Source organism: Lissotriton helveticus, chromosome 2_1 (assembly GCF_964261635.1).
Source record: "Lissotriton helveticus chromosome 2_1, aLisHel1.1, whole genome shotgun sequence".
In the NCBI taxonomy this organism is placed as follows: Eukaryota; Metazoa; Chordata; class Amphibia; order Caudata; family Salamandridae; genus Lissotriton; species Lissotriton helveticus.
This window is the reverse complement of record NC_136059.1, coordinates 2,767,724-2,794,757: the sequence shown is the minus strand read 5'-3', so window position 1 is coordinate 2,794,757 and position 27,034 is coordinate 2,767,724. Positions and strand designations below refer to the sequence as shown.

Genomic DNA, 27,034 nt, shown 5'->3' with positions numbered 1-27,034 from the left:
ATCTGTCGCTGTTTGTTTTCACCCATTGACAAACTACAGGGGCTATCCTGAACCAGGGACAACTGATTATAGCACCTAACAGACGGTTCATAACATAAACAGAATACACAAGGGAAAGAAGAAGCCTAAATACACACTTGAATGAATTTACAAAAACAGTAAGAATTTATTATACATATATTTCACTTTTTTTTTTTTAATTCAGGGAACAAAAACGCTCAAGAGAAATATTGGCAGGACAAAAAACACAATTTACATGCCAAACAAGTGGCTAACAAACAAACATTGTGTCTACAAAGGAACAACAGAAACAAGATAATGTGTCCTTCTTAAATTATGTCAACAAAAAGGCGCCGACGGCGTTTCGACCGCTGGGTTACTGTGCGATCATCATCAGGACAAAAGATGACTTGAGCGTGAGATTGCTTGATGTACGGTCAGCCAATCATTAATGGAATGGCTCTTGAACAGATATCCAGGTTTTAAAAAATTCAGTTAGCGAAGCAAAATTTGCTGGTAGGCGTCTCAATGCTGCCTCCAGGTATCCTCAAAACGATGGAGTCAGCAGGTGGCGTATTATATTATGCTCACCAACGTGTCCAATTGAATTGGCTAAACTTCAAATACGGTGGTAACTCACAGCGGTGGTTGTACCAACACGGCACTCAGTTTGTTTTCACCCAGCGCCATCTTGGGTGAGGAGTTGCCACTTGAGGGCGCCATCTTGGGGAGCGCACTAGTGGCAGGGGGCGACACGCTTGCTGCCTATATAATCATGGGCAATGCAAGCGCGCCAATGGCGTGCCAGAGGCAAGCCCGTCTGTGCCCGTCTGCGCCTCGGGCATGCTTAGTTCCAGCCATGCTGCCAGTTTGGGTAGCGATGGACACCGCTATGTGTACACGAGGAAACAGCTAATGGACCTAGGTAAGAGGGCAGACCCTGACACTACCAATCAGGACTCCGTTAAGAAAGAAGCAAGTAATTCTCGGAATACTAGGTTGAGCTGTGGGCTGATTAATTGCCGGTCGCTGGTCAAGCACCACACGGAAACCTCCATACTGATTGATCACAGGAATCTGGATGTACTATTCCTAACAGAAACTTGGATTCGATCAGAGTCTGTGTTGGAAATAGGACTTGCCTGCCCAAAGGGGTTTAACATTCTACAAAACCCAAGGCTAAAGGGCAGAGGAGGAGGGGTTGGAGTGATCTATAGAGAAAACTGAATTTCGCCCCGATAAAGGTGGATGAGATTACTGGGTTGGAGCTCATGGGATTCTCGTTGCAAGAACCCAAAGGCAGCCAACTCACGGGTTTGGTGTGCTATGGACCCCCAGGGAGCGCCGTTCAGTATCAAGCTGTTCTAGATACAATCACTAACCTCTCCCTTGGACACTCCAGAATGATCATCCTTGGTGACTTTAACCTGTGGGAGAATGCGTCTCTGGGTATCCATCTGAGCGAACCAACGCATACCTGTGCTAAACTGAGCCTTCAACAGCTAGTCAAACTCCCGACCCACCGTGGAGGCCATACACTCGGCCTGCTCTTTGCCAATGGCATGGACACGGAGGTACTGAGCATTTTACTCCAAAACTGGACAGATCATCATCTAGTTCTTTTCCAAATTACACTCCTAGAACAGAAGGGACAAGCTAAGATACCTGTGGCCTATCGGGTCGGGAGGGAATGGGCGAAGCTGGGTAGGTTAGGTGCCATATTAACCCTACCCACAGATAATCTCTTCTGTGCCTCTGCCACGGTTGAGGCGAACTATAACACCTATCAGGATTATATCGTGGATGCTTGGGATCAATTAATCCCGATAAAAAAAATCAGAATAAGAAACAAAATCTCAGCGCCATGGAATAATGACGAACTGAGAAACTTACGCCTGCTGTGTAAAAAGGCGGAAAGGAAATGGAGGAAGGGATATTCAGAGGGGGACAGGCTAGAGCTGAGGGCAGCACAGATGGTGTATAAGCAACAGATTCTAGACTGCAAGGCCCACTTCTATGCCAACTCTATCTTACACGCCTCTAGCGGAACTAAAGAACTTTTTAAGATAGTTAGAGATCTATCAGCTCCAACATGTCTGAGCAATAAAGTGGTTGCCTCCCAGGAATTATGCGATGATATCGCCTCGCATTTCCTGGATAGAGTGGGGAAGATTGTCAGCTTACTCGGGAGTATAATACCGACACCCAGATCCCTGGCTCACAGGAGTTGGAGGGGACTCCTGGTCAGTCACATTCTCTTGATAGTTTCCAGGTTCTCTCTGACCATGCTTTTAATGCGGTGGCGCAAAGCATATCATCAGGGTCTCCTTCTGACCCTTTGCCACAGAAAATATGGAAAACCTATGGCCATACGACCTTCCCTTGGCTTAGACAGATATGTAATCAGTCCTTGGAAGAAGGCACCGTTCCGGGGGAACGAAAGCAGGTGGTGGTGGCACCACTGATAAGAAAAAACCTCCTTGGACCCCACAAACCTGGTCAATTTTCATCCAGTCTCCCTGCTCCCATTTTCCATTAAAATCTTGGAAAAGGCTGTAAGCAGATCCTTATCCGACTTCCTGGAGGAACAACAGCTGCTGGATAAGGATCAGTTTGGGTTGGTGCCAAGCTTTGTAGACATTGACGTTGCCCGTGGCGGGATGCGGAAAAGGAAGCGGCCATAGAGAGAGAACGAGAGATCCGTATTCCAGACAACTCTCTGTGCAGATCCTACTGCAGTATTTTCTGTACTTTGAAATGCTGGACGAGCAGTATCACACTAGACTCACCCTCATGACCTTTGGCCGCCCTGTGCTCAGTCCCAAGAAATGAGGACCACAATGACACCTATTGTGCTTCGGACTTTGCCACAGAAGCAGACTGTCTCCCAGGCCAAGGCTGTAAGCCTGAACCGCCGGAGAAGGACCCTTGTGATGGGGAAAGTCTGACCATGAAGTGCCCTCTGCAGATTGACGAGTCAAGCCCCGCTCTCTGGGACTGCCCTCCAAAACATGACAAAGATTCCCAGGTCTCGGAGTCCTTTGGTGCAGGTGGGGCGACTAGCTGGACCCAGGGCCTCAGCATGAGTGACTCATGCACCACCCCATCCGTAGCTCCTCGCAAGCGCCAGTGTCGCTCTCTTTCCTTCTCAGATGAGAGATCTTCAGGCCGCACTTCCTGGAGACCGCATGGCTCCAGAGTGCGGGCACCTGTAGAAAAGAGGCGGTGTTACGGTGGGGGCAGCGTCCAGCACTACTCCTGTGATTCCAATCACACGCAGCGCAGCTCAAGCTTCAGCCTCCCGTCCAGCTCTGCTGCCACTTCCCATCATACGAGCCCTCTGGATTTGGGCACCATTCCCTCAGGATGCCTGTGGAGAGGTGTGGCTCACTGGTTAGAGGAGGCAGACCCTGAAGCAGAGGTCAGACCCGGGACCAGGGTTCAATACCCCGCCTCGGCGGGTCTTGAGCCCAAAATGTCCACGGACTCGATAATTCTCGCCTCGGTGCCTACTCGAATCACGGGGTCACACGCTGCAGCTCTGGGCAATAGCTTGCTTAATCTCCACTACGGCCCCCCGCGGCAGGATGCCTGGTCTTCACCTTGGGGATGCCCAGTACGGGTTATCTCACAGGGAAAAGCCAGGATGGGTTCCCAAAGCAAGCGCCTTGAGACCTTGCGGTGAAAAGGTGCTATATAAGAACCTTTGACATGACATGCCTGGCAACTATGGGCAAGCAGGCGAGATCTGGTGCCATGACCCAACTGTCGTTTTCCTGCTCCAGGGAGCTGGTCTCCTCGGAGTATGGCCCACCCTCCATGAGCAGTACACCCGCCTCCACTCCTGAGCTGCTGAGACGGACAGGGAGAGGGCTGGCTAGAAGCCGTTCCCAGCCCTGTGTCCTTCATGAGAATAAGGCTGCAATGAAGCGACGGCACCCAGAAAAAACACAAGCACAAGAGCCAAGACCTTTTGTGACGCACCAGTGGCGTAAACAATGCGCCTTGTTGAGTCATATTTACAAAGTGACGCATGTAGGTAGATGCGTCACTTTGTAAACCCCTGCGCTACATTATACCTGCGTCAGGTATAATGTATGCAGGGGGGCGTTCCCCCGCAAAAAGCCTTGTAGAAGTGACGCAGTGAAATCTACAAGATTTCACTGCGTCACTTTTAGGACGCCGTTGCGTCAAAATCTTGCGCCTGCCTCACTGCCGGCGTAAGACTGACACAAGCCCTTTCACATGGGGCTTGCCCCATGTGAACCGACCCATTGCTGGAGTTGCGTCACTTTTGTGACACACTCCAGCAATGCGTCACTTTTGCGCTTACAGATACGTCAGAAATACTGACGTATCTGTAACTCCCTGCACAATGATGTGTCTTATTGTAAATATGACGCATCATGTCTGTTGCAAGGAGGGCGCACTGAGAAGTGACGCATCGCTGCTTTCACGCAGAGATGCGTCACTTCTCATAAATGAGGCACCTAGTGTCAGAATACTGCTTTTGCCCTGCTTTCTTGGTAAATAGATTATAGAGATGGGAATTTAACCTTCCTCCCACCTGATATGGCAAAAAAAGATATTACTTTCTTTGTACAATGTATGCAGAGAGTACGTTCTTAGTGGAACTTCTAGGGAACTTTGGTGTTTGGGCTAGCTCTTTACTCACCCCAAAGTAAAAGGTTCTAAGAAACATTTAACATTCTGTTCTAGAAAATAATCTCTTCTCTATTGTAAACAATTCCACATAATCCTTGTAGTCGCAGACAGTGCGAGCTTTCTTCAACCTATGGCTGTAGCAGACCCTTGACCCCCTCCTCTAAACTCTGCCCCACCATACTCTCCCAAAGCATTACCATCTTATTTCCAAACCTGCCATCACTTAAGGAGGGGGCATGTGTGTGTATTATGGAAGAAGGCAAGAATGGAAAGTACATGCGAGGGCAGACACTTCGAAGGAAGATCTTTCTGTTCTCAATCTCAGGTGGAGACTTTAACTGCGCGTGCTTGGCACTTGGAAAGTCCCTCTTTACGCCACTATCACTCCTAATGTCCCTTGTGCTTCGAGGCTGGCTTCTTGACTTAACTCGTTTCCCTCCAATGCGAATGAGCCCAAGTCCCGAGAGCTGGTGGCCACAGGCTGGATTCTGGCAGCGCCAACCCCGCTATTCTTCAGATAACTGTCACTCACCTGGATGATAATGTACATTATTAAGTGCCTACAGACAAATCAAATTAGTATGTGAGTATATGAATATTGGTTATAATGTGGTTTACATTTGTGAAAGCACACCCCCCCCCCCAATTCACCCCCAGTCTGACCTCATCGCTGGTACATCCCACAAGCACTCCATTTGATTTAGGCGCTATACTTAGGTAAACACCCATCCCATTGCTACACAGAGCTATGGGAATTCAAACCTCAATGGTTGCTCCCATGCTCCTGCCAAAGAAGCTCCAGAGGCTGGCATTGAAAATGCAAAAAGTACCCTCCCCTTACACAGGACCCCCACACTTCTAAAATGCATCCACTCCACTGGACTCTACACTTATAAAGCTGTCCCTGCCCGGAAGTTTGCAAGTCTGAGTTAAATACTTTAAAAACCGCACACACCATTCACCATATTGGCCTTTGGCCTAAGGTCACCATTTTTAACCCCTCATCTTCCCTCCACACTTGAGAGGAAAAAAGGTTCTCCCTTCATTTTGAAGCAGTTAATGCAGGTTGTTGGTAGCCTAACACCTAAGGCTCGAAGAGTGTGTTGGCCTAGTGGAGAAGTAACTGAGACTAGCTAAGCAAGTCTCTTATTTATCAACCAGTAGGACCACTTCTGGGATTCCTATCTTCGCATGAAGTGAATGCAGAGCACTGTGATGGGCACAGAGTATTTGGTTTGCCTCAATTTGTATAATTGTGTTCACCCGCTACCACCTGAGAGTGTTTTAATGCTGTAGCCAATGCGACGACAACGACCTGACCTGAGAACTGAAATGATTCGAAATGAGGTTGTTGAGGTCATACATTCCTATTTTTCACTTATGTGGGCATGTTGATAGTACAGTCAGGCCGCGTCTCTCCATAATGTACCTTTCGTCCTGGACAAGAGCTGAGTCCTCCATTTGTTTAAGACCCTTAATTGCTGTCTCCTTTCGCCATTGCAACCTCATTTATCAGCACGTTTTAGTGCTATTTCAATATTTTGCTGGGTCTCTCGTCTGTCGTTCCTATTTAAGGATTACTTTTAAGTCTGTTGTCTCTGCATCCCGAGCAGTTCACTTGTTGCAGAAACATCTTCTGTTAAGGTGGAATGGTCTAGAGTATTAAATATGTCTCTTCCATAATCTAAAAAAAAAAAGGATCAGTTTGGGTTTCGGCCGGGGCATGGGACGGAGTCTGCTCTGTCGACTATGATGGCCAACTTACGACTGCGGGCCGACAACGGGAATGGCGCAGTGCTGGTGCTTCTCGATATGTTGGCCGCATTCGACACGGTAAGCCACTCAATCCTCCTACAGAGACTGGAAAGCAAGGGGGTTAGGGGAAGAGCCTTGCAATGGCTACGGTCCAACTGACAGGAAGAGAACAGACAGTCGCCATGGCACCATTTACCACCTGCAAGTCATCGGTTACCCAAGGGGTGCCCCAGGGCTCTGCTATAAGACCTATTCTTTTTAATGCTTATCTGCCGCCGTTATTTTCGATCATCAAATCGTTCGGAGTTGACCTGGTCAACTATCCAGACGATACGCGGCTGGCATTCTCCTTGGAAGGAGGACAGGTAGTTTCTCTGGACCACTTCCAAGAGTGCATGCGCCAGACTGCACATTGGCTGCGGAGGAACTCTTTGCAGTTCAATGGTGGAAAGACCGAGGTGCTATGCTGTTCTCCAGCGAGGCCGCTCACTTATTCTCCGTTGGAGTTTAGACTCACCCCGGAGGAGGAACCATTGATCCCGGCCAATACGGTGCGGAATCTGGGGGTCCTAATAGATAAGAACCTCCAGATGGAGTCGCAGGAAACTAAGACAGCTAGTGTCTGCTTTGGTTTGTTACGTCTGCTTCGCCGGATACTACCTATCCTACCAAAAGATTTACGCTCTTTGGTAGTGAGCAGCACAGTGTTGAGCAGACTGGACTATTGCAACTCCCTGTATTTAGGAGCTCCCCCGTACATCTTTCAGGGGCTGCAAAGAGTCCAGCCTGCTGCGGCAAAACTGGTGCTGAGCTTGCGACGCTACTCGTCCTCCACCTCTGCATTGAGAGAGCTTCACGGGCTACCAATCAGGGAAAGAGTTCTTTTCAAGTCATTTTGCCAGGTGTTCAGAGCCACACATGAGATGGACCCAATCCCACTACAGGAAAAATGTTCATGGTACCTTCCCCAGAGACAGCTCCGGTCTTCAGGTACCGGCTTACTGGCAATTACAAAATTTAAACGCTCCTGGATGGGGGGGAGGGCTTTCAGCGTGGTAGGGGCACAGTTATGGAATAAGCTGCCACAAAGGATCAGACAGAGTGTTTCTTTAACTGAATTTAGGAAAAGCCTGAAAACCTGGCTATTTCCAAAACTCTGATCCATACGCCCCATCTTCCGGTTCACCATCAAGTCGACCAGGTGCTCTGATATCAGAAGCACCAGGATACCCGTAAGGTGGCAGTAGCACTATACAAGCACAGATACAACACAATTTAACTTTTACCGGGCTTAACAGTAGTAACATGTCTTCTCCCTCTAGAAGGGTGGAATGTTACCCCCACCATCAGAATTGGTGGGGGGGTGGTATTCCAAAGTGTTTGACACCTTACACGACATGTTTTGATAAAGCCAAACCAAAGTTAGCATTAACCGCGAGGATTATAATGCACTTAAGAGTATATGGTATGGCTATATCATAGAACAGCCATAAAGAGATGGTTCCGAAAGCTGCAGAGGGGCTTAGCTCATGCTAGGGCCCCCTCTCACATAAAACCAAGCACTCTGCCTCCAGGATTGTCGAGGCCTACCATAGGAGTGACTTATAGGTGCATATGTGTGTATATATATATGTATATATATCTATCTATATATATATATATATATATATATATATATATATATATATATATATATAGATATATTACCTACTGGCGGTCGCCAGTAGGTATATATAGTTAGGATTTTTTCTCTATGGGATTTTTGAAAATTCTATGTCTAATAACTTTGGCGTTTGTGGACGGAATTGGCTGAAATTTTCAGGAAAATGGAACATTTTGTTTCTGAGCAGCCCCTGAAAATTTGGGGGGGTTTTGTCAAGGGGGGGCCGAGAAAAAAGGGGGGTCCCAAAACGCGTTTTTCCCATTCATTTTTCCATAGGGCGGTTGGACTCACTTTTAGCTCGAACGGCTGAATGGATTTCCACGAAACTTGGCAAAATTGTAGATATTGTTTGCCCGATGTGCCTTTGCTAGGTCTCAAGATATGTGCTCCTGTGAATTTTGAGTAAATTAGGTTTAAAAAAAGATATATATCTAGAGCCGCGCCCCGGTGTGCGTACCGGGGAGCGCTCCGGGCGCGCCACGCGACTTGCGCACGGCAAGCTGATTGGTTCTCGGGTGTCTGTAAACATTCGAAACAGTCCGCAGCGGCCGCCATCTTGTGTCTCGGTAGGATTGAGACACAAGAGGTGGCAAAAATCAAAGGGGGAAATGAGCAAAAGGGGGCAGGGTACACCCCCCTGACCCCCTAGTTTTGATGTGGGGGCCATAAAAGGGTCCCGCGGGTAAAAAAAATATTTAAAAAAAATCGATTTTCGCGGGGGGAGCGCCCGGTACGCGCACCGGGGAGCGTACGGGGGAGCGTACCATGGAGATAAAAAATGACAGACTTTTTTTTTTTTTTAAATAGCATTTTTTTATAAATTGGAGGTAGTTCTGAAAAGAACTTTTTTTGTTTTTGTTGTTTTATATTTTTTTAGACTTTTTAAAACGATTTTATATTTTTTGGGGATTTTTGTCAGGGGAAAAACAAAAACAGGGATTCCAAAACGGCTCAACAGGAGCCAAAAAATGTGAAAATTTAGGGACTGGCAGTGCAGCGGTGTTGCTGTTTCTTTATGGCAATGAGTTCAACACTCTGCTCCCCATAGCAGAGCAGTTCGTCACACTCCGTGCACAGAAATTTGATCCCTGCAAACACCGGCTGTATGTTAGGGACCATTCTTCCACGGGGTGGTCCCGAAGGTGTTGCTCCACCAGTGGAGGTGCTGCCGCCATCTGTGGGTAAATTCCGTGCCAGCTCTCTGACACTCTCCCTGGCAAAGTTGTTTGGGTGTCTTCTTTTGACATGCCTGATTAAATTGGCATTTCCAAAACTATATTTTTTCAGAGGATTGCCTCTGGATAAAGAACTACCACATATTTTGCAGGTTACTTTTGGAGCGTTGACTTTTTTTTGTCCTTCAGGGATGTCATAGAATTTCCAGATGAAATGGTCTTTTTTCTTCTGCTGAGGAGGGTCCTCATCTAAAAATCCGTCTGAATCACTGCTGGATGACTCTCTTGCAGCCATTGCTGTAGATCAGGAAAGTAGGAGATGAAAACAGTACACAGAACAGCTCTTGCTCTCTCCAAGTACAAAGCAATAGTGAGAGAAATGGGTGGGTTTCACACAATTTGGAAAAAAAAAAGTTCTGAACCAATGAAAAGTGTTATTTTAAAGTCACATGGTTTGACGCGCTTACGCTACGCGCCCCGGGGCGCGTCCCGGGGCGTGTTTCATAAGCGCATCAGGGCGTTTACGTTGCGCGATCATCTGCGCTTCCGGGTGCGCTTACGCGGTGCGTCATAAGACGCATTTCGCGGCTACGCGATACGTGTCTTATGACGCAAGGCGTGGCGGCTACGCAATACGTCACGATGTTGTTTTCGTTCGCGGCAATAGCGCTATCGGGACGCTCATCGGTACGCGCCCCGGGGCGCGCCGCAAGATTGCGCTTACCCGTGCGATCACCGGTCCGCGCACCGAAAAGAATTAAAAAAAAAATGACATAATTATACAATATAAAATTTGCTTTAAAATGTATTATTTTTTAAAACTATAAAGATTTGCTATTAAAAAACCTATGAAATTCACTGAAAAACCCATAGGTTATAGACCATATATAGTTAGGAATTAGCATTTACAAAACCTTGAAAATTCACTGAAAAAACCATAGGTTATAGACCATATATAGTTAGGAATTAGCATTTACAAAACCTTATTTTACTCACACAAAACCATTGAAATTCCATATATAGTTAGTTGCACTAACTATATATCGCGCACCCGCAATCCACTGCTGATGATGTCACATATTACATCATTCATGACATGGTCAGTGACATCACTGATGACATCACTGATGACATCTCAAATGACATCACTGATGACATCACTGATGACATCATTCATGTGATGATACGATGAACCTCTTCAGACTCTAATATAACCTTAGATACACTCAGTGTAAACAGACACTCACAGACTGTCACTCATCCATGGAGTTACTCACACACCTAGTCAGTCTTGCAAAGAATCAATCACACCTCCATTTCCTCAACTATATAGTTATACACACCTTACTTATTGAAACATATACTAACACATATTTACTCTGTTATACAATCCCTGATACAAGTTCACAATGATCCATACAGCCACTCACACATTCACTGCCTCTTATGCACAGTTATTTATATATGTCAACTCTCACATGTACTGTGTTTTACATATGTACTTACTTTGACATGTAGCACTGAGATATCCATTCACTCACCAATACACTCATGCACACAGTCAACCGCCCATACAGCTGTTTCCACATGCACTTTTGAACCCATACATCTAGTGAATCAACTGCTCACACATCTATGCACAGAGTCATACACCTCCCAGACACCCACACACACACTCAGTCTCCCATACAAATACTTGGCCAACCAATCAATAACCCATATAGTTAGTCATATAGCTAATGATCAACACATGCATCAGATTACAGAACAACAGACACAATGATGCACAATTTAAAACAGTTTAGTCACTAACCCATGCACTCAGTGAGACACATTTAATCACTCACTCATACAGTCAGTCATGCACCTACTAAATCCTTCATCCAGACACTTATACATCCACTCATTCTTCAATATGTAAGACATATTTTAACTTTACAGAAACATACAGTCACTGGATGTTGTCATCAGTGATGTCATCAGTGATGTCATTTGAGATGTCATCAGTGATGTCATCAGTGATGTCACTGACCATGTCATGAATGATGTAATATGTGACATCATCAGCAGTGGATTGCGGGTGCGCGATATATAGTTAGTGCAACTAACTATATATGGAATTTCAATGGTTTTGTGTGAGTAAAATTAGGTTTTGTAAATGCTAATTCCTAACTATATATGGTCTATAACCTATGGTTTTTTCAGTGAATATATATATATATAGATATAGATATAGATATTACCTACTGGCGGTCGCCAGTAGGTATATATAGTTAGGATTTTTTCTCTATGGGATTTTTGAAAATTCTATGTCTAATAACTTTGGCGTTTGTGGACGGAATTGGCTGAAATTTTCAGGAAAATGGAACATTTTGTTTCTGAGCAGCCACTGAAAATTTGGGGGGGTTTCGTCAAGGGGGGGCCGAGAAAAAAGGGGGGGCCCAAAACGCATTTTTCCCATGTTAATTTCCATAGGGCGGTTGGCCTCACTTTTAGCCTGAACGGCTGAATGGATTTGCACGAAACTTGGCAAAATTGTAGGGACTGTTAGCCTGATGTGCCTTTGCTAGGTCTCAAGATATGTGCTCCAGTGGATTTTGAGAAATTAACGTTCAAAAAAAGATATATATCTGTAAGCGCGCTCCGGGTAGCGCTCCGGTTCGCGTACTTGACGCGTAACGGAACTTCGCGAAGCGAAGCTGATTGGCTCTCCGGTGTCTGTCAACATTCTAAACAGTCCGGAGCGGCCGCCATCTTGTCTCTCGGTAGGATCGAGAGACAAGAGGAGGCCAAAACAAAGGGGGAAATGACCATAAGGGGGCATAGTAGATCCTCCCTGACCCCCTAGGTTTGATGTGGAGGCTTTAAAAGTGCCCCACGGGGCAAAAAAAAATATATTTTTTTTCTTTGTTTTTGCGTGGGGAGCGCCCGGTACGCGCACCGGGAAGCGGTCCGAGGAGCGTACTATGAGGAAAAAAGAAAGACAGGGTATAAAAATTTGGGCAATTTTGTTATAAATGGAAGGTAGTTCTGAAAAGAACTGTTTTTTTATTCTTTTTATTTTTTTTATTTTTTTTATTAATTTTCTGAACAATTTTTTGATTTTTTTTGATTTTTGAAAACTATTTTGTGTTTTTTTTGTGTTTTTTTAGAGGAAATAACAAAAAAGCAGGGTTTGAACATGTCTCAACAGGAGCAAAAAAAAATAAAAAGGATTCATTGTTTTCTCATCTTGTTGCATTTATGATTTTCTCCAGCTCGGTTAATCAAAGTAATACTCTTCTCTCTATAACAAATAGTTCCTCCACAATATATACAAACTATTTTGTAGTGTTCAAAAGGAGCTTGAATATTGTCTGGTCCGGCGAATGAGCTTTGTCCACTGGAGGTGCTGGGGATGACATTTGGGGGATTGGCAGCAAGATCCCTTACTTGTGCTTGGGAAAGATTATTAGGGTGCCATCGCTCCATGTGGCAAATCATTGTATGATTGCCAAAGCTGTATTTCTTGTTGGGGTTGCCACGAGAAAGTATATTTTTACATATCAAACAAGACACCTGGGGTGCATTGACCTTATTTTGTCCAGGTGGAATTTAAAAAAATTGCCATATGTAGTGCTCTTTAATATGGCTCTGCCTTGGTGTTTCTGGCAGGAACTGCCTTACTTGCTCTTCCTACTCCTCCTCCTCTTCGTCCTCATTATCTTCCTCTCTACCAAAGTCCAGTGTTGGAGGTGGTCCTTTTGGTGGTGGTGGTGGTGGTGGTGGTGGTGGTTGCTGAGAAGCACCAGCTGCAGCTATTACAGAAGCCATTGTGAAAAATAGCTCTTGCTCTCTGGAAGTAGAAAGTAAGAATGAGGTAAAAACAAGGAGGGGTTTTCATCATTTGGGGAAAAAAAATAGTTCTAAACCAATGAAAAGTGTTATTTTTAGGTCACATGACCTAGCCTAACAACATTAGGAAACCAAAAGTGAAATGAACCAATGAAAAGTGTTATTAACAAGTCACATGACAAATCACATGACCTGTTATGCTTACGTTACGCGCTCCGCGCCGCGCCCCGGATCGCTTCCGGGAAGCTGCGCTTCGCGCTTCGCTTCGCGGACCGAAGCGCTTCCGGGTGCGCTGACGCGGCGCGTCATATGACGCATTACGCGACAACGCGATACTTCGCGATTACGCGATGCGTCACGATGTTGTTTTCTAACGTGGCAGTTGCGCAAACGGAACGTTTACCGGTTCGCGGACCAGGTCGCGGCAAGAAATTGAGCTAACGGGAAGCTACCCGGTTCGCGGACCGGAAGCGAAACAAAAAAATATATTAAAAAAAATACATTAAAAAATTGTATTAAAAACATATAAAATATATTTTTCGATTTAAAGAAGAATACATTTTAAAGCTTTTGATATTTGCTATTGAAAAACCATTGAAATTCACTGAAAAAACCATAGGTTATACACCATATATAGTTAGGAATAAGCATTTACAAAACCTTGAAAATTCACTGAAAAAACCATAGGTTATAGACCATATATAGTTAGGAATTAGCATTTACAAAACCTTATTTTACTCACACAAAACCATTGAAATTCCATATATAGTTAGTTGCACTAACTATATATCGCGCACCCGCAATCCACTGCTGATGATGTCACATATTACATCATTCATGACATGGTCAGTGACATCACTGATGACATCTCAAATGACATCACTGATGACATCACTGATGACATCTCAAATGACATCACTGATGACATCACTGGTTTGACATTACTGATCACATCACTGATGACATCATTCATGTGATAATACGATGAACTTCTTCAGACTCTAATATAACCTTAGATACACTCAGTGTAAACAGACACTCACAGACTGTCACTCATCCATGAAGTTACACACACACCTAGTCAGTCATGCAAAGAATCAATCACACCTCCATTTTCTCAACTATACAGTTATACACACCTTACTTATTCAAACATATACTAACACATATTTACTCTCTTATACAATCCTGGATACAAGTTCACAATGATCCATACAGCCACTCACACATTCACTGGCTCTTATGCACAGTTATTTATATATGTCAACTCTCACATGTACTGTGTTTTACATATGTACTTACTTTGACATGTAGCACTGAGATATCCATTCACTCACCAATACACTCATGCACACAGTCAACCACCCATACAGCTGTTTCCACATGCACTTTTGAACCCATACATCTAGTGAATCAACTGCTCACACATCTATGCACAGAGTCATACACCTCCCAGCCACCCACACACACACTCAGTCTCCCATACAAATACTTGGCCAACCAATCAATAACCCATATAGTTACTCATATAGCTACTGATCAACACATGCATCAGTTTACAGAACAAAAGATATAATGATGCAGAAATTAAGACAGTTTAGTCACTAACCCATGCACTCAGTGAGACACATTTAATCACTCACTCATACAGTCAGTCATGCACCTACTAAATCCTTCATCCAGACACTTATAAATCCACTCATTCTTCAATATGTAAGACATATTTTAACTTTACAGAAACATACAGTCACTGGATGTTGTCATCAGTGATGTCATCAGTGATGTCATTTGAGATGTCATCAGTGATGTCATCCGTGATGTCATTTGAGATGTCATCACCAGTGATGTCATCAGTGATGTCATCTGTGATGTCATTTGAGATGTCACCAGTGATGTCATCAGTGATGTCATTTGAGATGTCATCAGTGATGTCATCAGTGATGTCACTGACCATGTCATGAATGATGTAATATGTGACATCATCAGCAGTGGATTGCGGGTGCGCGATATATAGTTAGTGCAACTAACTATATATGGAATTTCAATGGTTTTGTGTGAGTAAAATAAGGTTTTGTAAATGCTAATTCCTAACTATATATGGTCTATAACCTATGGTTTTTTCAGTGAATATATATATATATATATATATATATATATATTACCTACTGGCGGTCGCCAGTAGGTATATATAGTTAGGATTTTTTCTCTATGGGATTTTTGAAAATTCTATGTCTAATAACTTTGGAGTTTGTGGACGGAATTGGCTGAAATTTTCAGGAAAATGGCACATTTTGTTTCTGAGCAGCCCTTGAAAATTTGGGGGAGGTTCGTCAAGGGGGGGCTGAGAAAAAAGGGGGGTCCCAAAACGTGTTTTTAACATTGAGTTTTCCATAGGGCGGTTGGCCTCACTTTTAGCCCGAACGGCTGAATGGATTTGCACGAAACTTGGCAAAATTGTAGGGACTGGTAGCCCGATGTGCCTTTTGTAGGTCTCAATATATGTGCTACAGTGGATTTTGAGAAATTAACGTTTAAAAAAAGATATATATCTGTAACAGCGGACCGGGCAGCGCTCCAGGGCGCGTACTTTTCGCGCAACGGAGCTTTGTGAAGCGAAGCTGATTGGTTCTCCGGCGTCTGTCAACATTCCAAACAGTCCGTAGCGGCCGCCATCTTGTCTCTCGGTAGGATCGAGAGACAAGAGGAGGCCAAAGCGAAGGGGCAAATGACCATAAGGGGGAATAGTAGATCCTCGCTGACCCCCTAGGTTTGATGTGGAGGTTTTAAAAGGGCCCCGCGGGGCAAAAAAAAAAAATAATAATAATAATCGAACGGCTGAATGGATTTTCACAAAACTTGGTAAAATATTAGGGACTGGTAGCCCGATGTGCCTTTGCTAGGTCTCAATATATGTGCTCTAGTGGATTTTGAGAAATTAACGTTCAAAAAAAGATATATATCTGTAACAGCGCTCCGCTTCGCGTAACGGAGGTTTGCGAAGCTGATTGGTCATTCTGTCACTGGGCTATAGTTGGGCTACATCTGGCTGATATTTGGGCTACATTTGTTTTTTTTGTCTCTGGCGGCCATCTTTGGGCTACATTGGGCTACATTGGGCTTCATTGGGCTTCATTGGGCTACATTGGGCTACATTTGGGCTCCAACATATATATAGGCCAATGTAGCCCAATATATATTTTTCAAAGTTAATTTTCGTAAAAACCACTGGAGCATATATCTTGAGACATAGCAAAGGCACATCGGGCTACCAGTCCCTACAATTTTGCCAAGTTTCGTGGAAATCCATTCAGCCGTTCGAGCTAAAAGTGAGTCCAACCGCCCTATGGAAATGAAGGAAATGAATGGGTAATTTGTAATTAGCAAATAGCTAATCGCAAACTAGGAATGGTAAAGAATCGCTATTTATTCCTTAAAGTTCGCTATTTAGGAAATGCAAAAAACTTTGATGATACATATGGCGGTTCATCTCGAACAAGATAAGAAGCATAGGGATAGATTTATGATGACTGGCGCATCACCAGGGATGTGTTAGTCATTCTGTGCCGCTGTTCCGTCACCTATGGTGTGCTGCATTTACAATGCGGCGCATCATGGGGCAAAAACAGCACAGATGCGTGACGTATCTGTGCCGTAAAGGTGGCGCATTGCTGGAGTTGTATCGCAAGTGTGATGAAGCTCCAGCAAGGCTCAGGGGTGCCCCTGTTGCAGGGTTTCTGTTCTCACACAGAACTGTGGACAGAGGATTGGAACCTCGGCGAATTAGGGTGCCCCAAAACTCACCTTAGTACTCAAAAACCCCTTAGCAAGCTAGGTACAGTGTCACATTGGATATAACAAACTCTCAATGTTTAGACAATCCAGAATATGAATTTATAGTACCTCAGGATACGTGGAACTCATGAACAGTCGGTCGTTATATATTTCTTAGAAACCAGAACATGGAGTTAAGAAGAACACATGTGTATTTGAAATGTTTATTTACTAATGCCGTCTTCTCAGGCGTAGTATCTTAGATAATACAAGTACACATATTATCAGTAGCAAAATTACCAGCATAGTTACTAGTACATAAAAAGCGAATGGTGACAGTATGTTAACATGCTGTAAATGAATAAGAGTTATCAACACTTATAAGCAGCCACGGGCCGTGGAGGGAGTTACGGTGGGGCAGGGAGGCGGGGAGGGGGAGGGGCAGGGTGGAGAGGGCTCCACCCTGCCCCTCCCCGCCTCCCTGCCCCATCGTAACTCCCTCCACGGCCCGCGGCTGCTTATATCTCACCCTCCCTAATACACATATTATATTATTTGCTAAGAAGGTCTCTTTGTGTTGGTTTAGGGCGTGCCCATACTTTAGTGTCTTAGATTTGAAGGAATCACATCAGCATACACCAGCTCTCTCTTCATGTGAACCGCATCAAGTGTTGTGTATGTGTGTTCGGCAAAGCAATATAAAACCCGCCTCATGCCCAGAATTGGCAGAAGCTGCACTTATGTTATGAGTATGAAGTCGTGGAGATCAGACCTCATAACAATTCTGTATCGTGTTGTTCTTGAAACTTCAGCACTCGCTGTACAGATATAGTTTAACAAGTAAAGCAGATAGTAGAGCAATAACATATTATTCTCATGTAAATCACGATGAACTATTAGGTTGAAAGCTAAAGCAACAACTAAGTGTCGTGTGCAGAAGTTGCAAAAAAGGAAAAATGGCGTTTAAACCGGTAATGAGCCCATGCTAACTTAACACGGTGTAAAGATATCCAGGACCTAGATGACACCTCCCCATGATCCGGAAACGAACTGAATAAGATAATAGAAGTGCCATCTCATGAGAGCAGATTGCAACTTTATATGTGGACGGTCCGCAAGGTAAAATATTAAAAACTAGGAAAATTTAATGCTAAAGAAAAATAAAACAGCCAAGTACTTTATCGAGTCTTAAGCCAATAGGCAAGCTAAATAATAAAAACTTGACAAATAAGTCAATGAATTGTCAATGAAATGCTAGTACTCAGCATATCAAAAATGAAAAAGGTCTATGACATAACTGTGTATGCAAAATAAGCTGCAACAGCCTCCAATAGGAAGTCACCATCTTCATCCGAAAAGAGTTCAGCCATCCAATTTAAAAGCGGAAAAGAACATACGTGCTCTCCCAGCACCGGATCCTCTATCACCATCAGAGGACAGCTCGGTGGGTTTTCAAGAAAGCTCTGTTCCAAGAAAGACTGTGTTGCCGCCAGTAAATTCCAGGGACCAATTAGTCCATGCATCAATGCCACAGCCATAATCCTTTCGCCAGGACAAACCAACTCGTGAGTAATGATAGGAGTCATCAGCTGATTAAAGTCGACGTCAGGAGAAACCGGTCCGCAGAGACACAAATCAATGGCCCAATCGAAATCACAGGTCAGGCAGTGAAATACAGGCTGGACACAGGTGAAGTAGGAGAATCGAAAAGATAATCCATATGCCGTGCTTAATATCGCCAACGGCATTGTGCCATAATATTCTAGCATGCGATTGCGGAACAGTGTCAGCAGCTGCAGGGCGGGAGGTTGCATAGGAGGGACATCCATATTTAAAAATGTAAAAAAGCACAAGAGCGTCAGCTGGTAATGCAAGTAAAAATGGCAATCCACGAAGCAGAGTGGAAAAAATAGAATGAAAGAAAGCAGGGATGACTCCAAAGATTTTCTCAAATGAAGTCACGAGACCACTGGTAACAACTTTAAAAAAGTGCGCCAGGGCCTTTGTGGAGGATGCGTTAAAGATAGTCCGAACCATCTTGCTGAAATGGAAAGGCAAATCTGAATTGAAAAGGGTCTGCACCTCTGTACGGGTGTTCGCTATGTGAAGCACGAAAGTTTCACGGGCCGAACTCAAGGCCACCTCTCTCTGAGACAAAAGAGCTCTTATTCTTGCCATGCCGTTGAAATCTGCTCCCAAGGTTGGTATTTGTGGCGAGATTGAAAACTCCCTATGTTCATGTGTGGGAGGAAATAGAACATTTCTGCAGCAAATAACCCGTTCACTTACTGTTACGATAAAAGGAATACTTTTAATTAACCCAGAACAATCTTCATTATTGAGCATCAATTAACTACCATTTTCCAACAACTTGAACGTGGGGATGATAGCAGGAACTGGCGTGCCTTGCAACACGCAAGCCATATTTGGTCGGTGTTTGTTGCATGAACCGTGTAACTGTATGTGCCTACACATTAGTGAATGATCTGGCGTCTCAGTGCATTCCTCTCCATTCAGATAAACTTCTTGATCATCTTTGAAACATCTGTATGTGTATGGAAGCGACCAGACCTCATGAAGAAAAGCACTACCTAAAGGTTCATAACGACCTATTGGTATATATTTCATACAATTTGAAAACTTATATAAAGCAAAAGGCAGCGTTATTAAACCGTGGATAAGGCACGTTGCCAAAAAACCCGCAATCCTCTGCTGATGATGTCACTGAGCATGTCATGAATGATGTAATATGTGACATCATCAGCAGTGGATTACGGGTAATAGTATCTCTAGTTTACTCCCCTATAGCTGTCTTTCTTTTAACATAAGTGTCTGTTTCCTTCCCTTATACTTACTGTTTTTGGTTCGCTTCCGGTTCGCGTACCGGCGAGCGAACTGGGAAGCGAACTAAGAGAAATAGAGGTTGGCACAGTTCCAAATATTGTACCAATTTTTTAATAACGGGGAGGTAGTTCTGAAAAGAACTTTTTTTTATTGTTTTTGTTGTTTTATATTTTTTTTATTATTTTTCGGAACATTTTTTTACTTTTTTTGAATTTTTCTGAACAGTTTTATATTTTTTTGGGTTTTTCTTGGAGGGGGCAATGAAAACGATTCATTGTAAAGGGCTCAACAGGAGCAACAAAACAAAAAAAAAGTATTTATTATTTTGGGCGTTTCGTACAAACTTGCATATGATAGTCAATAGCTCTGTTGATCAGAGTGATGCTTCTTTCTCCGTAGCAAATGAATCCATCGCAATATACGCAGATGTGTTTTACTTCACCAAATCTCATTTGTATATTTGGCACCATCTCCCTGCCCTCTGGTCCCGTTACTTCCGGTACAACAGATCTTCTGGCCATAATAGGGAGATTATCTAGGTCGTTCCGAAACTGTGCAGCACTGTAGTTGTTAGGATGCCACCTAGTCATATGGCGATGCATTGTGTAGTTTCCGAAACTGTATTTTTTCTCGGTTCCTCTGGACAGTCTATCTTGACATATAAGGCAAGTTACGTATCTTGCATTTACTTTTTTCTGACCTTTGGGAATTTTAAAAAATTGCCAAATGAAGTTTTCTTTCCGGTGAGACGTCCTGGGCTCCTCAGGCAAAAACTGCCTCTCTTCGTGCTCGTCGTTCTGTTCCTCTTCTTCCTCTTCTTGTTGAATTATAACTTGAGCAGGTGGTCCACTCTTCCTTGGATGTGGTGGAGGTGGTGGGGAAGCACCAGCTGAAGCTACTAAAGAAGCCATTGCTCAGTGATCACAAAGGGTCTTTCTCTCACAATGATGAAAGTCAGAGTGAGGAAAGAAGGAGGGATTTTCATCATTTGGGAAAAACATGAGTTCTCAACCAATGAAAAGTGTTCATTTTAGATTATATGACCTAGTCTTACATCATTAGGAAACCAAAAGTGAAATGAACCAATGAAAAGTGTTATTACCAAGTCACATGACCTGCTGTGTTTACGTTAAGCGCTTTGCAGGGCCTCCCGGTTTGCTTCCAGAAACCTGCGCTTTGCGACTCGCTTCGCGTACCAGTTCGCTAACGTAGCACGTCATATGACGTATCACGCGACAACGTGAAACGTCATGCGGACGGGAGGCGTCACGATGTTGTTTTCTAACGCGGCAGTTGCGGTAAAGAAACGTTTACCGGCTCGCGGTCTATTTCGCGGCATCAAGGTCAGCTAACGGGAAGCTTCCCAATTCGCGAAGCGGGAACGAAGAAAAAAAAATATTTAAAAAAAAAATTATTCATAAACATATAAAATATATTTTTGGATTTAAAGAAGAATACATTTTACAGCTACAGATATTAGCTGTTAAAAAACCAATGAAATTCACTGAAAAAACCATAGGTTATAGACCATAAATAGTTAGGAATTAGCATTTACAAAACCTTGAAAATTCACTGAAAAAACCATAGGTTATAGACCATATATAGTTAGGAATTAGCATTTACAAAACCTTATTTTACTCACACAAAACCATTGAAATTCCATATATAGTTAGTTGCACTAACTATATATCGCGCACCCGCAATCCACTGCTGATGATGTCACATATTACATCATTCATGACATGGTCAGTGACATCACTGATGACATCACTGATGACATCTCAAATGACATCACTGATGACATCACTGATGACATCTGATTTGACATCAATGACCACATCACTGATGATATCATTCATGTGACAATACAATGCATCTCCTCACATTTTAATATAACCTCTGTTTCACCCAGTGTTAAATACAGAGTATAATTTTTGAAACCATTGACACACCAATACTAGTTACTACATACGCACTCACTGATTGCTATGTCTACACACACATTCACTCATTCACCCATACAATCATTCATACATACAATCACTCATCTTTACAACACTATCATATGCACTCATACACCTATACAGACACTCACAGTCTGCCACTCATCCATGGAGTTACTCACACACGTAGTCAGTCCTGTTAAAGAATCAATGACACTTCCATTTTCTTGTCTATACAGTTAAACATAGAGCACCTTACATTTTCAAACATATACTAACACATACTTACCTTCTTATAGAATCATTGATACAAGTACACATTGATCTGCACAGAGTCACACACCTCCCAGCCAGCCAGCCACACACACACTCAGTCTCCCATACAAATACTTGGACAATCAATCAGTAACCCATATAGTTAATCATATAGCTACTGATCAACACATGCAGCAGTTTACAGAACAACAGACATAATGATGCACAAATTAAGACAGTTTAGTCACTAACCCATGCACTCAGTGAGACACATTTAATCACTCACTCATACATTCAGTCATGCACCTACTAAATCCTTTGTCCAGACACTTATACTTCCACTCATTCTTCAATATGTAAGACACATTTTAACTTTACAGAAACACACAGTCACTGGATGATGTCATCAGTGATGTCATTTGAGATGTCATCAGTGATGTCATTTGAGATGTTATCAGTGATGTCATTTGAGATGTCGTCAGTGATGTCATCAGTGATGTCATTTGAGATGTCATCAGTGATGTCATCAGTGATGTCACTGACCATGTCATGAATGATGTAATATGTGACATCATCAGCAGTGGATTGCGGGTGCGCGATATATAGTTAGTGCAACTAACTATATATGGAATTTCAATGGTTTTGTGTGAGTAAAATAAGGTTTTGTAAATGCTAATTCCTAACTATATATGGTCTATAACCTATGGTTTTTTCAGTGAATATATATATAGATACTATATCTAAGTAAGGGGTGATTACACCACCTTACTCAGGCTGTTTGAAAAGACCTGTGGTTCAGTTTGGATGGCCAGCCAGGGGTGGCATAATACATGCTGCAGCCCCTGGTAGGCCTAGGGTGCACCTATGCCCTGGGTACCTAAGGTACACTGTACAGGGACTCACAAGGGTGACCCAATACCCAATCTGATATGTACCTAAAGTATATGGTTACAATTTAGAGAGAGAACAGCTGGGCTGTGGTCCTGATTAGCAGGGCCACAGCCAGTTGTAATGGGGCAGTTGGAGTGGGAGTAACAGAGTCTGAGGCTTTGATCAAGGATTTCAAAGAAGGCTTTATTTTTATGTAGGCTTTTCTTCTCCTGCTTGTCAGTCTCTCTCTAGCGAAAACTGCAGGATCCGTTTTTATGTTCTTGAGGGGCTCCAGGGTGACTCTGCCGGTCAGGTCGTGGCTTCAGGGTGGTCCGACGATCCAGGAACCCAAAATAATCAGGGAGAGAAGAGAACAGAAAGACTGGGGTTAATGGGACGTTCGATCACGTCTCTCAGTGGGACCAGGGGTGAGGGAAACCAAGTGCTCAGGTGTTTTGTACAGCTATTCCGGGTGCTCTAGTGCTCGTGAGGGGAGGGGTAGGGAGTTCACACGGCTGTACAATATAGTTACACTGGCGGGCAGGTTCTACTCGGCAGGCTGCAAACGCCGTCCCACCCAACCCGCTACCTTGCCCCGTACCTCTGAGAGCCACGCTCCTCCCACGGGAGCGTGGCAGGGCGGCTCGTGGGGACGTTGGCCTCCTGGCTTGCTGTAGTCGCCTGGGCTCGTCTCGTCCTCTTCCTCAACGCTGTCCTCAAGGACCCTCGACCATACACTCCTTCTCCGCTCGTCCAGACCTCCTTCCTCTGGGGATACACCGTCCGTCCTCTTCCGGGTTCGTCCTTCTTTTGGCTCAGCTGCTCTAATGACGTCGGTGAGGGGAGGAGTCTCGTCACTCTGAAAGACGCTGTTAAAGGCGCCCAGTCCCTTGTCTTCTTCGTACTCCCAATGGTGTCCGTTTTCCTTAGTTTGCCAATCGTCCTCCAGGTATGTGGGGTCGCGGTGTTGAGAGGGGAGAGAAAAGGGGACCTCTGACCACCAGTCCTGTTGTAGGTTGTCGTGTTCCGCAGAGGGATGTCCCGCCCCGTCACACCAGTCTAAAGTCGAAAAACCAGAAAATCACAGCAAAAAGTGGGGGTGACCATAGGAAGCAGAACCTACTCTCCTACACCCCACTGCCGAGAACCATGCACACACAGAAGTGTACATGTGCGACAGCAGAGCCAGGCCCTCTACCCACAGGCTGGGCTGCTAGTTCCTGCGGTGCCTCCTAAGCTCTGCTCTCCACTCTCCCAAAGTTCACAGTCACCTGACCTGATTCAGTGCAGATCCCAAACGCCGGCAGGTCTGAGATTGTTTTATTTGCGTTGCCCTGGACAGTGCATGCAGTGAGAAGGGAACAGCAGAGAACAGAATCTGAAACTGTTCCTCGCAAGTGCTCACTCGCACCTGGCATTAAGTGCTGGTCACTGCTGGCATGCTTCTCTGCACGGAGGCCAATATTTCCTAGCCAGGGAAACTCATGTAAAGAGCTCCAATATCTTCAGTCGAGATAGCGCTATATAAAACTGCAGAGGAAAAAAACGTGATGCAGGTTTTGAGCACAAATCCCTTATTTCCACCCCCTCCCATCCTCCAAAACATGCCCAGCGTCCTCTGAGACACTGCAGCACGCTTCTTAAGAGCTGTACGGTCCGGGTACCGTTTCATGCCAGGTGTGATATCTCTTTCAGTGCATAGTTTGAAGCTGTACTGGCAGATACGTCATTCTCATAGCGCTATACGTTTTGAAAGGCGGGTTGCGTCAAGAGTGTGGCTTATAAGGTGATATATTTTGGTGGTAAATGGACAATGACAGCGTCCAGCAACTTCCGCGCCAGTGAGCTGCGCGGAGGGTGTTCTTCCTTCTTTTCATGCAAGTGTCGCAGAGGGTCCACACACAGTCTTTCCGTGGCTGCTGGGTTGTTCTTAGGCCCGGTGTGGACGTTGCACAGGCAGGGCACATACCACGCAGGAGAATGCGCTGTACCTACTATTTGAATCAAAACTTTCAAAATCTGTGAAACTTAGTGTAGGCTGCAATTCTTTCAACTTTTGGAAGGGTGAGCTTCAAACACCCAGGGAAGTAACAGAAAAGATTGAACACCTCAGATAAGTGGCTTGGGGAGGGAAATCTAGAGATGAGAGGTGGTATTTCCATTAGCCTAAAATAATTCTAGGTTCTGTTGAGAAAATAACATAAAAGTCAGCAATTTTCAATGTATATGATGATAGAGAGGGTGCCTGGATGCAGGGTCTGGTGAGTCGGTGGAGTAGTGCATTCATTGCATCGATCTGGGATCGGCCTCATAGTGGGAGAGGTGTGGTGCCGAGGCCAGGGCGACTGACGCTGGAATCTGGGGATCAGGGTTCGATCCCCGGATCTGGCGGCAGGTTAGCCCAGCACCATGTGACTCTGGGCAATAGCTTGCTTAATCTTCCCGACGGCCCCCAGCGCCTAGAGACCCTTACGGGTGATTGTGCGCTTTACAAATGTGGATTATTATAGCACAAGTTCGAAACCTGGCAAGGCCATGCAGGCTTTCCTCCTCAAGACAATATGAGTATTCTTGAGTTGGGAACACAGGAGTGAATGTACGTTTCACAAAAAACACATTATGAACTGGAAGCAAGCATACAAAAGAGTGAGGAACAGAAGCAAGAAAAGCTGGTTCCAATGGATGATAGCAGGGGAATAGTGGCCATTAGTACAGCCGTAAAATGCCCAGGGCCCAGAGGCGGGGGGTGGGCCAGTCTGGCTTGCACCAAGTGATAATATTTCAGAGGGTGTCTGTGCCCAGGATGTATTGTCCTGGTCTCATCTGTGGCCTTTAACCCCTCCCATGCTGGTGACGAACCCCAGCCGTCACGTCCCGCGGTGGGCGTGTGCTGATGACGGCTAGGCTTTGTCACGGCCCGCCCTGTTCTTTTGTTTACCGCACAGCGGAAAAATCGCGGCCGCAGCGAAGGGGTTAATGTTGCAGCTTAATTTAGGAACTTACACAGCACTGGTGAAAAAATGTTGGAAGGCCTTGCCAAGCTCAGCCCCACTGCTCTCCTCCGGCAGCCACAGCACTATAAACCCACACCGGTGTTCAGCGCATCCCCCGTCTCTGCCAGTGCTGCTCTCTCCTAATCCGTAGGTCTCACCGGCTGGGTAGTGGCCCTCCACTCACAGCTCTGCTGTGCCAGCTCAGCCCTGAACGTGGGCCTTCAACTGACACTTTTATGAGGATTACCAATTGTGATGCCACAAAACATCTTCTGATGGCATGAAACCGTAACACAGTTAAAGAATTGCTACTGTGTGTCTTGGACAGTGCAGCTATGCATTGACGAGACAGGCCGAGAATTATACCGCCCGGTCACCCCTCAACGCTACATCATGAATTACTGTCTAGGTAGCAAAGCCGAGGTGTACTCTTTCGGTGCTCTCCCTCAGTATCTGCTTTTCTTTCTCCCATTCACACCCCACTCCTTATTTTCTCTCCATTATTCCTTTACTATCTGCTCGACGTCCGTGTTTTCCCTTAATCTCCACCTTTTCACCTTCCCCTCTTTCACTTCCACTTTCCTTTCACTGCTGTCTGCTCTTCTTCCCTCGCCTTTCTTCTCTTTTCATTCTCATCATGTTCAACTTCAATCTCCCACTCCCAATCTCTGCTATCCCCACTTCTCTTCACATTCTTTGTGTCCTGGATCTATCGGTGCCTTCAGGCCTCTCCTCCTTCCTCACTCTCCCGTTTATGTTTTTCCTTCTTGCGCATTTCTCTATATCCACTCCAGGAATCTGTGTTTGATGTCAGGGTCATAAATTTAAATCTTGGCTGGCCACTCAATCTTTTTTTCTTTCTGAGGTCAATAATATTAGTGCCATTGAGCTGGATAACTTTTGTATTCGGTGTCAAGGCCCCCTCTGGTGAATATGTGCTTTACAAGCATAATTGGTGTGTTAAGGACACAGATATGTATTTTAATATTTTGTTGTTCAATTTCTTTGCAATATTACCCAGCCATTATTCCCAATCTCCTTCTGTGACACAGTACCGTTCAAACACGTATCCATTCCCCTGAACTCCTTCTTTTTCTTTTCTTGTTTTCATCCTCAGCACATGCAGCCAGGCCTCCTTTCCTTTTTCCATTCTTGTTTCATTCCCCATCGTCCCTCCCTTGCTGCATTTCTTCCCTCTTCCTCCTTTCATTCCTTACTTTCTTTTCTGCCTGCTCCTTCCTTCATCCCTTCTTTAATTTCTTCTTT

General features: G+C 44.6%; 1 pseudogene; it reads left to right on the top strand.

Annotated features, from left to right (window-relative positions):
- The first annotated feature begins 2,950 nt into the window (after window positions 1-2,950).
- LOC144819161 (protein FAM53B pseudogene) overlaps window positions 2,951-27,034 on the top strand; it is a 37,368-nt pseudogene continuing 13,284 nt past the window's right edge.